Source organism: Toxorhynchites rutilus, chromosome 2 (genome assembly GCF_029784135.1).
Source record: "Toxorhynchites rutilus septentrionalis strain SRP chromosome 2, ASM2978413v1, whole genome shotgun sequence".
Classification (NCBI taxonomy): domain Eukaryota; kingdom Metazoa; phylum Arthropoda; class Insecta; order Diptera; family Culicidae; genus Toxorhynchites; species Toxorhynchites rutilus.
Window position 1 is genome coordinate 8771921 of NC_073745.1, and position 16417 is coordinate 8788337.

Here is a 16417-nt window from a genome sequence, read left to right on the forward strand (position 1 = left end):
TCCCATTTTCCCCGACCACTGGAAGTAGAATGCATTCATTATCCTTATCGGGAATGAATACTTGATTTTGATTGAAGTCGCCATAAATATGCAATTTCACTTCTGGTTCTAGCTTTTCTACTACAGGTCGGACTGGATTATATACAAACTTGATAATATGTGATTCGATTATATACTATTTTGGACTCGATTATATACAGTTTGGAATTTTTTTTTTATATTTCAAATATGGAAAGAATAAGAAAAAATGTAACCTTTCAACGTCAAGGTAAAATTTGAGTGGCTTTAATATGTACAGTGGACTAAGAATCATGATTTTTGAAGATTTTGCTGAATTTCCACCAGGAACTGATTATATCGACGTCGCGGCCAAATTAAGAAGTGTAGAAGTTGGGTGTCAAAGAACAAATGGTAGAGCGGTTAGAGTTAATTAGAGTTTAAGGTTAGAGTTTAATGTGAATTTTAAGGATAACACTAATAATAACACATTAAATATTATTAACTTTTAAGTTTTTCACTTCCAAAATGTTATTAGAATCCACTAGATGATCCACTGCAATATCATGTACTCAATTTTCTCATCTTTCAAATGGAAGCAACAGAATAGTCTTTCGTAGCGTACTTTTTAATACTTTCGTCGCCCCGTAACTCAGATATGGGTTACACTTTCCTCGATCAAATTGAATAGAATTTTGAAAAGGAATTTGATAGAATAGACACCTAAGTGTAACTATACTACACTTTTTTTTATTAATTTATAGTGCGGATGGTTTGTACTGCAGCTTTTTGCGAAACCCATATAATGTGACAATGGCATGTATTATTGTTGTCAAGTCATCTTCTAATTAAATAAATTTTTGCTAGATCACGTAAAAGTAGTCTACAAACTAAGTTTGATCTTCATTTAAGAATTCGCAAGGAACTCAGAAAAGTTGCTTTGGGCGACGAACGTGTTAATGTAGAGCCAGTTTGAGGCAACAGAGTCCGAAACAATAAAAACAGCTCTGTAACTCTGTCATTGTTGAAATTCGAACATATGCGTAGAGGGATTATTTTTTCATAAAATATGGTCGTCTATCACCTTCTGAGAGAATCTGGATAAATTTTTTTTTTTCATGTGAGAAAGGTGTTTTTTGACTTTGAGGGAATGAATCAAAAATCAAATTCCTCTTTTTCCTCTTTTTTATTCATAAAACGAAAAATAAATGCATAAAAAATGAATGAGAACAAAAAATTTTTACTCGATTATATACAGAATTCGATTATATACAGTGAAAAGAAATCCGAGACTGTATATAATCGAGTCCGCGCTATATTCGATTTGTCGTCTAAAAAACAATCCATACGACTTTATTTAGGCATGTTTAGGTGGGAAATACACAGAAGCGAATACGTGTACTTCACCAATCATACATGCGAATAAATAAACATAAAAAAACTATTCGCCTAACTTTTTGATAGACATTTTACAAGGTTCCATTGAAACGAAAAATTAATGTTTGATCATGTGGGTCTTTTGTTCCTGGCTTTTCAAAATTTAAACATGCACACAAACCTCTTAGGTAAACTTAGAATCGCTCAACTCTTGAAGAGGCGCAATAAAAACCATCGCAGCCTCCGTTGAGCTTGGAGCCTCGCTTCGCTCGACTCTGTGCTACATGTTTCGATCCGTCGCTTCCGCTGTTTGTAACCTGTACTCCATCCGCGCCTACAGCCGAAGCCTGTCACTGCCAATTGTGGCAGCTTACCCACTCATCCACGTGCATAGCGAATGTGCTGCTTCTGTGCGTAAACAAACAATCCTCCTCAAACCGCTCACACACACACGCGATGCGGCCATAAATGTTTTGTTCTACATACGCGAAGCACTGACTTAGCGGTCTTAGGAGGTAAACAACAGCTACCAAACACTGAACACATATCATCATCATCATCATCTTCTGTTTCTTCGTTGTCGTCGTTATGGTGCATCGAGTAGAAGGCAAGATGATAGCTATCCAACCACGGAAAACGCACCGGACGTACACAAATTCCTGTGTTTTTTTTTTTGCTATCTCCTTCAGTGTTTGGGTTCGAAGATTGATAGTCGGCCGAGAGGCGTCTACTTGTCTGGATGGTTAACAACCACAAAGTTACTGTGATTATTTTTATCTATTTCCAAAATTAGGCTGAATGTTACCTTCTTATAAAATATCTGAAGATACAAACCTTATTTTGATCACCCTACATCAATGTCGACAAGCTTCAACTAGGAAAATTGTGTAGGAGTCAATAATGGATGCTTCGTTTTATAAAAGACGGAACAAAGGCATCACACGGATGCCCTTTCCTCGGCTATGCCAACGGCTGACAATTTTATCTTAAGTTCGAAAAACAAGTATTTTTGTGCGACCCCCTCCCCAATCGCGCCCGAGATACTAAACGATAATACGTATCGATCTCTCTCATTCATGAGACTCATTTCACCATCATCCCTTGGGTTACCAAGGCTTCCACAACTCCCCTGCCTTGTTAGATAAAACAACTCAACAGCGAAACAAAGAAGGGAAACCAGCGAGCGCGTGGAACTAGGGCAAATCGCTTCCATCCCCACTGCGCCCTTCGACCCGACAGCCAGTGCCAGCATCATCCTGTGCGTTGCGTTGGCGTCAAAAATATCACGTCACCACGGGGGAGCATTATTTTTTTACGCCTGACCGATTCGACATAGAAGGACGCAAACGGTTCGATGCTTTCCAGCCGAACAAAACAATATGCACAGTGTGCGTGGGCGCGTTTGCCTTCCCCTTCCCCAATAAACGTCATTGGGATCGCTTCTGTTTCAATTGTTCCACGCAACACACACGCCAGCAAGGATGTCTGCTTGCTGGCGCAGAGCGGGAATTTAACATGCAAGAAGAGTTGGTGTTTAGGCATGCCCCGTTGCGCCCGAGACGAACGCTATTTTTAGAGACCTATTTTTATCGGGCGAAAATTTTCCGCTTATCTCTCTCTATTTCCCGCCGAGACGCTGGACTCGACCCGACTCGATTGGGAGGGTGGGTGTTGACGGTTGCTATCTCCCATCGCGTCTAATTACAATTGTTCACCTATTCGCTGAATTGCTGCGTAAACCATGATCGACGCCCAGCTGATGCTTGGGATGATACATTTAAAGTCGATGTGTAGGCGTGTGTTGGATTGTTCCAGTCGGACCGAATTAGCGCTGATTTGATATATTTTTTGTTACTATTGGAATAACCGTGACTCACCGTATAGAAATAAATCATCCGAAGATTTTGATTGTATACTATTAATCGATTCAAAGATGAAATCATTCATGATTGATCGAAGTAAAGTAACCGAGGCTAGACACACGCTGAAGCTAAGTAGTTATTAATTATGTAAACGTTGGGTTTCGTAGGGTCACCATAAAATTTCTGAAATTTGCTACCCATTGACGTCAATGCGTTTCTTTCTCTTCTGTAAGTTTTGCTGTGGTCTGACAAAAAGCATAGCATTAAAAAAAATCCTCTGACAAATTCCATGTTTCGCACCACACAACGGATTTTACTCGCCATTGCGTGCGCGTGAGTATGATATGTTTTTTTTTTTTTATTTAAATCGTTTATTTTTACAGGCTCAGTTACATAGGTTTAAAGGAGCCGAACTCCTTACTGTATTGTTACTAGTATATATACATTTTTCCTTAATTCTAATGTTAATAATATAGGAAACCGATTACTCGCGGTCAACTCGAGTTTAGAAGGGTGACATATTTTCTTCAGGAAAAGGAGGGGATATGAGGATATGTTGACAATGATCACACTCACACTCTCAATCACACTCATCACACTCAATTCTTAAACCTATCTTATATCTAATATGTATTTACATTTCATCTTATTCTTAAGAAGGGATCCGATCTCTCACAAAGGAAAAGGAAATGGAAAAAAGTATCATATGTTGACATTTACCTTTTCTTTCACTGCCCGAGAAGTGTTGAGTAATCGGTGAGAAAGAGATTTCCATGAAGGGTCGCCTCTATAGCGTGGTTCCCTAGCGTTTATCATGGAAGGGCTAGTTGTTAGTGGGGAGGATTGATAATCAGGATTCACTGCGGTAAGTGATGTGATTATGTTAACACGCTGGAGATTATTAACCCATTTACGACCAAGCCGTAAAAAATATTTTTTTGTGAAAACCATTGGTCTAATTTTGACACCTTGGAAACCCTATTGAGCTTGAGCTTGAGCTTGGGTAGACTGTACAATTCGTAGTTGCTCTCCGTGATTGACCTGAACCAACCAAATTGCACAAAGAACACACAGAATGACGCTTGGGACTAGCAAATCATTCTCGTTGTGCAATTTTCGGTGATTCGAGCTTTCAATGATCAATAACGACGCCGGCCACGTCCTTACAGTCACCAGGGGAAGGGTAGGAATGTTAGTATGCTATTCGCCGCCCGAAGGCCAGAAGGGTCGCCTCTGTAGCGTGGTTCCCTAGCGTTTATCATGGAAGGGATAGTTTGTTAGTGGGAAGGGGTAATAATCAGGATTCACGGTGGTAAGTGATGTGATTATGCTAACGCAAACTAGAGATCACTTGACGAAACGAAAACTTGAAAACCAAATGCATTTCGTAGCCGTGAAGATATTAAAGGGTGACCTGAAAAGGTCTCTGCAAAAGGATCATAACTCTGGTAAGTGAATTAATTTTGTAAGCGTGGACCCAATTACTCGTTGAAACGAAAACTCGAACATCAAATGCATTTCGTAGCAGCTGAACGGTAACCTGAAAAGTCTCCTCTGTTCAACGGAGCAAAAACTCGAAAATCAAATGCATTTGAAGATTGAATATATTGAAGGGTCACCTGATAAGGTCTTATCAGACTCGGATCGGACTTAATACTTGTGCCTAGTCGCACGTCATGCTCTACGACTAGGAAATCACGGAAGTTTTCCGAATTGGGACTCTAGCATCTTGAACCTAGTCTTGCAATTTATATTTGAACCTCGAAAAGGAAAACTTGATACCTGCGATTTGGATTTGTAATAAAAACTAACAATTTCTCAAGTAATCAGTCGAGCAATTATTAACGAAATCATCGTTCTTGTAGTAAGGGTTAGAATGACATAATTGAAGGAAAAGCAACGTCAATCCGCGAAATGCGGCTGCACAAATCTCACGCAACTGCGAGAAGTAAACAACGACATAGAACTGCACCGGCGTGGCTACACCGTCCGCTCCGCCTTGCCGTGACCGAAATCGTCTGCCTCGAACAAACAAAACTGCCTCCGTCAGCTATCGCACAATCAAAATATGCTCTCCGATCCAATCCTCTCACAAAAACTCGACTGTACGTCAACCGACGAAAAGAATCAAACTACCTTGGTCTTCCGAAGCCTTTGACACCTTGGAAACCCTATTGTACAAGATCTTCCATTTTCCGGAAAATGACTGTTCGAAAAATCGAAAATTGGCCGAAACCTGCACTTTTTCCGCAAGTACAAACACACTGCCAACAAAAAGTCTCTTCAATTAACAAATATACGACATTCATAAATGTTTCAATTTTACATTCCGAGACGAACAAGCGCAGGAAGATAAAAGTCTGTTTGTTGCATGTTGGTTTGCCACAGCTTCTCCACTGACAGCGACGTACTTTTAATTCGGGATGCCTGATAATAAGGTGTCCTCCGCTAATACGGGGAATGTTATTGGGGACAAAATCTTCAACGTCCTTTTCCTCGTCGCTCGTAGTTGGATCACCAGTCAGTAACAGCGCTTGGGTAATCAATACTCTGAATTCTTTCTGATGCAAGGAAGTTTCGCCTATGTGTTTCGCTACAAAACAGTGCAATTTCAACGAATTTATGACAGCAGAATTCAACGCATTTATCCATAGAGGCCAGTACCATTTTTTCGAACGAATGTTAATCCGATAGTTTTGCGCAGCATTGTCGTGCAAATCTACGCCACCCATATTTTTATTATAGATATGCAACACATGTGGCTGCTGCACGGTAACAAGTTCGCCGGCACTTTTACCCTGCACTCCTTTGCGTCAACCTTTAACAGAATGAGTTGGTTGAATTTGATCGCTATCGGTAGAATACGGCAGAATACGATTTTGTTGCAATCGTCGAGCTGACAATGATATTGACCTTTAAGAAGCTCTTTTTCTGTCTTGAGCAATGCACCTCCAACACGGTTCGATCGAACGGTACCTGAGGCTGCGATTTTCAGTTCTGTTAGGATCGACATCAACAGGTAGCTTGTAAAAAAATTGTCAACTCGTCCAAGCAACCGCAACACAACATCGGCCCCTAAGCTCACTGCCCTATTGTAGTTGCCACTTGAGCCACAGTATGGCATGAATTGATAGAGGTATCCTTCTGTTGAGCATAGACACCATACTTTATAACCGAACCTTATCGGTTTTTCTTTTATGTACATTTTGCAGGAATGTCTGCCGAAGTATGGTACCATCTGCTCATCTATGGACAAATTATCACTGAAAACGCCAAACTGCATGAATTTTTGATTCATTACTTCAAAAAACGAACGAAGAAAAAAAATTAATAGATTTTCAACAAGTGCATTTTTTTCCCTTAGCCTTTTTATCCATTACAACCTGAATATTGTAATTGTCTGAAAAATGAATGAACTTTTTTATCTCGCGAAACTTATTCCTGGACAAGCACTGCTTCACAATAGGAACTCCCAAGGAAGGTTCATTGGACCAATAATCGTTAACATTGGGGAGGGTGTGGTATCCAGAAAACAGCAGCATTCCAATGAATCTTTTCAAGGTTATGATGTCGAGTAGAAAAGTGGAATTTTGCTGGCCATCATATCGGTTTGTCTCCTGTACAATAAGTGATATGACTTCATCATCAAACAGTTTGAGAAAGAGTTGTAACGGTGATAAATCTTTGATTGTATCGAACAACTCTTGTTGTTTATTAGCCAGAGGTTCGTTATTAGGCGAAACAGAGTATTCAATTTTATCCGTTGTGAGACTTTTCCAATGGGGTTCTGGAAATGCACTCAATGGCTTATAGCCAATCTCCAACGCTTGCTGATTTGTTTGAGACAAGAGGTCGTATGAACAAAACAAAGTATTTACTGATTCTGCCCGTTTCCAAGTAAAGTAAACTTTCCTAGTATTTACTTGAATCCGTATGAATAAAAGTTTACTTTACTAATTTGATTTTCGAATTCTAACTTTGTCAAACATCTATCAACTGGTTGTTTAGATTTCGTTTCAAAACGTTTTTTTTTTTTTTGACAAAGCGTGAATTCGCGATAAAAAAGGAATAGTGTCGACGTCTGGTGGCGACTTTCAATTAGGGACCATAGTTTGGGTCCCTATATTGTTAGTGTAATACCTATCATATTAGAAGACACGAAGCCAGTTTTCAAATGTTAAAATTTGAAAGAAAATGTTCACATCAGGTTATTTAATCAATCAAAACACTTTTTTCCGACTTTCATTTAACCCTTTGTCTATACATTTCCAACATCATTACTGAAACTTTTCATTATAATATAAAGTTATCTTCAAAAACAATATCGTACAAGAGTTTTTCACCACCTGCAAACAAAAGTGTTTTTCATTTGAACAGAATGCCAAATTGGTACGGAAAGGTTATTTTTCATTCATAATTTAAATTTAAAAAACGTGTTCATTCCGCCTGAAAATCAATCATTTTTTTACGCTCCCCTGAACTAGTAAACGAAGCTCAATGCCATCAATGCGGATCGTTAACTTGTCTAGCTTCAAGCGCAAGATAGCAGCATTAAACATAAATCGGAGATGACATCAAAACGAATGATAGTGTTTTCAGATCCAAAGTATGCTCATGAGCATATTTGATAATAACGAAGTAAATACTTGATGAATGCTGTTTTATTCATACGAAATCAGCAGCAGTTTTATGTGCATGATCTTGTGGATTCGTAAATTCAGCAATGTCATCGATACTACCAAAAGTTTCGATCTCGAAAGTTCCAGCATTGAGGGTTGGGATGTTGTCATTCTGTTGAATTGAATCGTCATTGAGGTTTTCCTCATCGGTGAGATCGCCCACCAGATCCGGCAGAAGAATATTTACACCGGCAATCTCACTAGAACCATCATTCCACGTACTGATGATTTCCTCCAGCTCCTCCACGCACGAAATTATGCGGACCGCCATCACCTAAGGTTATACAGACAAAAGTGTAGCTTTCCGACAATATTTGTTAAAATAATCGATACTTACAAACATTCACAATCGGAAACGCAAAATTGAATGAAAAAAAACCCTCCGTCTTCCAATGTAAACAAACCAGAATGCGCTGCGGAGGTTAAATGTATTGGTATTGATTCAGTAGAAAAAAGAAACTATGATGGCTCGAATCCACGATATATTATGAGATCGTTCGCGCCTAGTGCTCTATTGTAATCCCTGAGGGTTCTGAATGGGCTACCTGAGAAGGTAACCGAGGGAACTCCTCTTGAACCAATCGGACCAGCGATATATTCCATTATTCAATGCGCGTAGCCTTTATTTACCCCAATCACGGCGACGGATGGTTATCTTTGGGAAACCTGAAAAGGTAACCAGGAGAAGTCATCTAGAAACAATCGTCCTCCATTATAATATAAATTAACACACTAAAACTATTATAGCTACTATTATTATAGTCATTCACCTCTAATTGGAAATACCGAGGCACCACTCCGTGTCGTATTAGTGACGATTGTAACTTGTAATTAGACATTTCAACAAATACAACACAACATGCAAAACAAGATGAAACATATAAATCATTGGATATTCATGAAGTAACCATTGGAAAAGAGCGCAAAATACATAATCTAGGTTGGAAACACTCCTAAAAATTTATCGTGTTGTAGAAATTTGCACAAAGGATGATTACAAAAATGTAATTAAAGGCAAAAATGTTCAATTATTTGTATCGCATCACAGGTCTGTACAATTAGTGGCGAATGGCTGTACTATGTTCATACTAATTCCACACTGGTTCCGTTTGTTCGCTTTGAGGAGCTCAAATCGGGCCAATAAAAATGTGGGATTTAGCGCGTTTAGACATTGCTTGACATTTTGCAAATATTCTATTGTTTATCTTGAGAAAAATAAAATTTTATTTATTGTAATAGACGCTGAGATTGGCTGCCGTAAAATTTAAATTCAATAAACTCAATCCACATAAGAGTTAATGATTTGGGATTGGTCATGTTCTAGCAAAGTTGGTTCCCACAGACCCAAATATTCAAGATCATAACATAACTAAGGACATGATTTCTAAAGCTGAATCTGAACCAACATTCATCAAGTACTTATCGTGTATGGTGATGAGACGTGGGTCTATGAGTACGACATTCCATCCCAACAACAAGCCAGAAGAAGGGTATAGCCCAAACTAAAGTCTGTCCATGTTAAATTTCGGACACTCTTCTTTCAATATAGTTTATGAAATATTTCACTAATCAATGAAATATTTCACTTACATGACAGCTGAAACCCTCCTCTTTATTTCGATGTCCAACATGTTTACATTCTTCTTCAGTTTTGTGAAATGGCGTCGAATCAAGTGGAAGTACGCAAACGCATTTTGCGCGAACGGCAGCAAAATCCAACACTGTCGGTACGCGATCTCGTCAAAAACCTAAACCGGCTGAAGAGTACCGTGTTTAGTGTATGCAAATCGTTTGACCAGCGCTTAACTGTGGATCGGAAAGTTGGAAGCGGAACAAATCGAAAAGTATGCTCCCGACAGATGGACCGAAAGGTGGTTGCCATTATTGAGAAACATCCCAACCTTTCAGTTAGAAATGTGGCTCGAAAGGTTGGAAAATCAAAATCATATTTACAAAAAGTGAAGCAGAGGCATGGACTGAAGGCGTACAAAGTGAAAAAGGTGCCTAATCGTGATGATAAGCAAAATTTCACTGCAAAAAGCCGTGCTATGGTGCTCTAAACCCAGTTTTTGCAAAAATGTTCATGCATCATAATGGACGATGAAACTTATGTTCTCGAAGAATTCAAACAGCGTGAGTATACCGTTTCGATCTTCTAAATCAGCAGTCAGTTAAATTCATTAATTGTATTTTTTACATAACCAAACAACATGATCGATATTATGACATCCTGAACCACAATTACATGAATTGTTAGCATCAAGACCTTCACGATAAAAACGTGAATTGAGCACGAATTGAATGTGCAACATACAATACAATAGGTCGTATGAATAAAAAAAAAATTTACCTATTCTGCCCATTTCCAAGTAAAGTAAACTTTCCTAGTATTTACTTGAAACCGTATGAATAAAAGTTCACTTTACTAATTTCATTTTAACGCATGTTCGAATTCGAACATAGTTTTTACTTTGTCAAACATCTATCAACTGATTGTTTAGGTTTCGTTTCAAAACGTTTTGTTTTGGACAAAGCGTGTATTCGCGATGACAAAGGAATAGTGTCGACGTCTGGTGGCGACATTCAATTAGGGACCATAGTTTGGGTCCTTATCTCGTTGGTGTAATACCTATCAGATTAGAAGACACGAAGCCAGTTTTCAAATGTTAAAATGTGAATGAAAATTTCCACATCATGTTATTTAATCACTTAAAACACTTTTTCCGACTTTTATTTAACCTTTTGTCTATACATTCCCAACAATATTACTGACACTTTTCATTATAATATAAATCCGTCTTCAGAAACAATTTTCGTACAAGATTTTTTCACCACCTGCAAACAAAAATGTTTTTCATTTAAACAGAATGCTAATTTGGCAAGGAAAGGTTATTTTTCATTCATAATTTAAATTTCAAAAACGTGTTCATTCCGCCTGAAAATCAATCAATTTTTTTACGCTCCCCTCAACTAGTAAACTGATAAATGCCTTTTATTGGTAAATGGAGAATAATTCATTATACGCATCAACTCACATTTGTGACCTAACGCCCGAATTTAGGCAAAACAGATTGCTCGATGCGTGTGGGAGGAAAGTAAGTAGTTAGTGCAATCGAAAGATACCCATTTTAAGACACCCATTTTAATCGTCAAATTGTTAACTTTTTTTACTATATTCACTGTTCATGTTTTAAACAAATAAAAGCTGGATAAATTCCCGGTCTAATGGTATATAGCACAACGTATGTCGCAATAACGATTTTGAGTAATATGCGCTTGAAAACTCTTTAAGAATCGCGACATATTTCCCAGTCCTATGTCAGAAATATATATTTGTATGCTTATACAAACATCCGTCCAGCTCGAGACAAGTAATCACATTCACAACGGCACTGTTTTCAGTTATTCGCACTAATATCATATATCTAGCATCGAGGAGAAACGACCTAACACACACACTGGTATGAAATCAACGGAAAAAAAGCTACCGACGCTCTATTTTCAAGCAATTTTCACTACATAAAAACTGGCTGTAACACTTTATTATCTATTATCGGATATACTATCAAATTCAAACTATATTTTAAAGATACACGATAAATAAGTCACGAAAGGAGACACGATGGAACATGCAGTGAGCACAACCGCGCTGAACATGTCAGAAAAAAAATCTCCCGTCGAATAAATCAACTTTTAATTCCAGTTTATCGAAAAATTATCCAGTAATTGCCACTAAATCAAAATACACCGAGGTAGGGAATGAACTTTTACACGGAATTAAGATATGTTTCAATCGAAACACGGAACTGACACTGCCACTCGCAGAGTAACAGAGAGCGCAAACGGGCACGTCTAGTCTGCCCCACTGCTCAACTCCAGTATCCTAATAAATGAATCTATCATCTGGTGCTAAAGCATTGCCAAATGGTTGCTTTCCAAAATCATGAAAAATAATCGAAGTTGCTGTTCGATTTTTCGAACGCGTCGTACGACACGGATTGAATGGTGTTCGTCTGATAATTTCTGTTACCGTTATATTTTGTAAGTATCGAAAAGATAAAAAGAAAAAAATAGAATATTCAAGAGTTGACAGTCCGAGACCTGGTAGTGTACTGTTTCGAACTAAAATTATCTATAGCAAACAGTATTTAATTGTTTATGTTACATTGTGAAATTTTTGTCACAATAATAAAATGATGAATATTTTACTGCTTTTAATGATTGTATCATCTGGATGATATCATAGAAGAAAACCAAAGAAAGGAACGAGATTATTACTCATAAAGGGTGTGTCACATCAAATTGCATCACGGAAGAAACGCTGTAGAAATTTAATTTTTAGGAATTATATCTTCAGCTCTCGCTTATAATCAGATAAGAGTGTATAGATCACGTTGGCCATGCTTCACTGTCAATTTTTCGTAAATTTGGAAAAATGTCGTCGAACGAAAAAGAGCGTCGTGAATTAATCCTGCGCACTCATTTCGAGAATTCGGAGTTATCACATCGGGACATCGGTAAGATGCTGGGAATCGTCCAATCCACGGTCAGCAGAGTACTAAAACGATACTTCGAGAACCTAACCATCGACCGGAAGGTGAAGAACGGCAAAAATGGATGCTCCGTCAGTGAAAAAGATCACAAGCGCGTAGTTAAGCAGTTTAGACGTGATCCGAGAAGTTCGGTCCGGGATGTCGCCAATAAGCTGAATTTGTCAAGTTCATTCGTCCAGCGGACCAAGCAGCGGGAGGGCCTGCGTACATACAAGGTTCAGAAGGCTCCTTACCGCGACGAAAGGCAAAACATGGTGGGGAAGACGTGAGCCCGGAAGCTGTACACCGAAATGCTGACGAAGCCGCATTGCCTGGTAATGGACGAGGAAACCTACGTCAAAGCGGACTTTCGTCAGCTGCCGGGCCTGTTTTTCTTCTCCGCAGAGGACAAATTCAGCGTTCCGGAGGAGATTCGCAAGCAGAAACTATCCAAGTTAGCCATGGTACATGGTGTGGCAAGCGATCTGCTCTTGCGGAAAGCGGAACGCCCCTTTCGTGATGACCGGCACGGTAAACTGGCAGGTTTATCTTAAGGAGTGCCTACAGAAGCGCTTACTACCACTATTAAGCAGCACGAGGGCCCGACCATCTTCTGGCCGGATCTCGCTTCGTGCCACTATTCAAAGGACGTGTTGGAGTGGTACGAAGCCAACGGGGTCACCTTCGTGCCAAAGGAAATGAACCCGCCCAACGCGCCGGAGCTTCGCCCAATAGACAAATATTGGGCGATTATGAAGCAGGCCCTCCGGAAGAACCCAAAAGTTGTCAAATCGGAGGCGGACTTCAAGAGAAAATGGATTTCTGTTCAAAAAAAACTACAACCTGACGTTGTACAGAACCTTATGGACGGGGTAAAGAGGAAGGTGCGAGCATACGGGCTTGGGCTCGAAGTATGAATAAAAAGAAAATGCCAAAAGTTGTTTAATAGTTTTTATTTTACTGTCTAAAATTTTCAAAAGGATCGGTCTACTGGGCGAATTTCTATAGCGTTTTTTCCGTGATGCAATTTGATGTAACACACCCTTTATTTGTGTGCCTGGCTAGACATTTTACATTTTATGGTTACAATTAACATGACTGGTAAATTTTAAAAAAAGTATCTGGCGGGAAGCTAATAAGAATGTTTAGAAATTAGACGGTTATCATGAATTCGTTCGTATTTTTTATCAAAATGAATAATAATAAATTTTAATCCACGTTGAATTTCATGCATGATTTCCATGGAAAAAAAAAACAAAATCCTGCAAATGTTAGCAATGAGGTTCAATCACACCGAAGTTGGATTAATCCAGAATTTGTTTTTTCTTCGAGCGGATGTTTTTTTTTTCGTCTCACTGATATGAGTTCCGTAACCAAAAAGCACGAAAGGATCAAAGCTACTAAAGCATGGTAAACCAAAATGCACAATACAAATTGGTTGGCCTTTGCAGTCAGCGCGGCAAGGCAAGCTTTGAGGGATACGGCGTGTAATTTTTACGTCAAAAAATTCAACAAGTGACGGCGGCAGCGTTTGGTCGGAAGAGGAATTAATTTACCGCCCCATTCATTCGCTTATCATGGTGACCTCCGACTTTCCCATCAGCAATCGCAATCGGAAGATATTCGGTTCAGGTGGTGGTGGTAATCAAGGAGAAAGTAAGTCACTTCGATCGATTTTCCCATCGTCACGGCGTGGAAAAAGCAGCATTGGCTCACCCCTTGGGGTCACAAACGTGCACCTTTCGGCGCTCTACCCGTCGATCTCTTATCGGCGTGATAGTGTTGTTTTCCGTGGTGCTGGAAAATTAATGCACTTGATCCTTTGACAGCAGCCGCTGCAGTGAAGGGCTATAATTTGACGAAAGAGAAAGGGGCACGATTTTCCTATTCTGTTCCCGCCACGGGATCATGGGATCACAGCTGATCCATTCATCATCACTCGGAGGTCGGCTCCGCGCTGGAAGCTATCTTGGCTGGGTTCGATCTATGAACGGCTGCAATTTTCCTATTAATTTGCACGCATTTACAGTGGGGCCAAATCTTGATTCCCGCGACCGCCGCGATGAGTACCCTATTGCTCACCGAGCGCGTTTCGTGAGCAGACTATCAAGGTCTGGGCTGGCCTGAACCGACTTGGTAATTTCTTTTCATCGCCTCCCCCAACCGCTGGTGCTTTGGATTAGCTCAAGACGGCTATGAATCAGCTATTTTGTAATCAGCAACGGAGCAGCCGGGCTCAAATTGCCGGCTATCGATCGATCAGTTGCAGCCCATTTTTCCAGCGGATCGTGATGTTCTAATTTAATTTTCTACTTCACCCCGGTATCGCCCACTGGGAATGCAACCCATTGCTAACAAGTCAGCTCTGGGAGACCACACAATGTCTGATTGAAAAATTGGAAAATCAAAACCAAGTACTATTATTACGAATAACGAATAACAACACCCAATCACGGTGCCGCTTCGCAGGCTTTACATCCTGGAAGTCGCCAAACCGTGCCAGTCAACCCGACGGTTCAACGGCCAAAACTTGTTCCGAAACTAGAACTCATTAATATGTATTTTCCGGTCGTTGCTCGATAAGGCGCTAATTATGTTGTTGCCAAATGGGACGAATTTCACAGCGCATTTTTTAACGAAAAAATGATGGAAGAATGACGCACCCACCGGAAGGGTTGGGAAGGGGGGGGGGGGTGCGTACTTACCAGTACAAGACGTTCGCTTTTTCTACGATTACTATGTTTAGATAGGTAGTTTCAACCGTGCAGAACCTGTTTTTCCTCATCACTGATAACACAAATTACACAATGTGTGTGCCTTTTCCTGCGGTCTGTCTGTCTGCTGCGAGTGAGGTTGCAAACGTCGTGCGTCGGCCCCAAGTCCCGTGCTGTGGCCGTGGTGTGGCGTTACGCTTGTTCTGATCCGACGATTCAAAACGCACGCATCTAACGATCAACTTCAACTGCAAGATCGGTCCGATTCATACGAACCTGACTGGTTTGAGGCGCGGGGATTGGTCCTGCTCCTCCGCAGTAGAATGTGTATCATGTTTGTGTTATTATTTACGATGTAGTTACGGTTTGTTTTTGATATGAGTATGCTTTGATTTGTGCTTCTGCTTTTGCTGCTGCGTTTTTATGTTTTTATCGCTTTCCGGTTCTGTGTAAGGTTCTGAACGTGGGGTTTTCACTCGTTTCTTTATCGTGTCAATGACCTGGCCAATGAGGCCAATATAAACTCATATCATTCTTTTTGACGTAGGACTACGTCTTTCATTTCTATACTGGGGTGTAAGTTCAAAGTTTCGAAAACGAAAGCGTTACGCCAGAGAACGAAATTTTGAGCGTTAAGAGTTCCTAAACAACTGAACGAAATGGTATGATAAACACTTCATTCGAAAGATAAAATGTCTACGCGTTCTATACTAGTTACGTTTTGATCCAAAAACTTTGTTTCAACAGCCTTAAAATTGCTTTCAAAACAGGTTATTGGAATCACACCAATCGGTATAAAAGCGAATGTCGCTCGAAAATCCTCTCAGTTATGATTGCGCAACGATTGAGCTACCGTCGCTGAAATAAATGGATGTTTCCCAAACCCAGACTTTAAAACCATGGAGCCTGGGGAAACTGCATTGCAAAATAGATGCAAGCACCGGGTACTTTTATACTCGTTTGCGCTGTTGCAAATTGGAACATTTTCTCAACACAGACTTCAAAACCATGGAGCCAGAGGAAATCGGCTTTGGCTCGGTTATTCTAGACTACATATCCCTTCCTGTTTCCAGCTCACTGAACTGCTACGCATACCATTTGATGATTAGGCAAAATGTTGATAACTATTTGCTGCGATAATCACTACCATAATGCATGAATTGACCTACATTGGGAATTGTTTGCAATTGAAATCGTAAATTGTTTCATCCATTCATTAGTTTAATAAATAATTCAATTAGCAAAAGAGCAAAAGA

The 16417-nt window shown here is 39.8% G+C and overlaps 1 protein-coding gene across 1 annotated transcript in view; it reads right to left on the minus strand.

The window, feature by feature from the left end:
* The window catches only part of LOC129771190 (cyclic AMP response element-binding protein A), a 303674-nt gene that overhangs the window by 131177 nt on the left and 156080 nt on the right, over nucleotides 1-16417 (minus strand). The window lies entirely within an intron of this gene.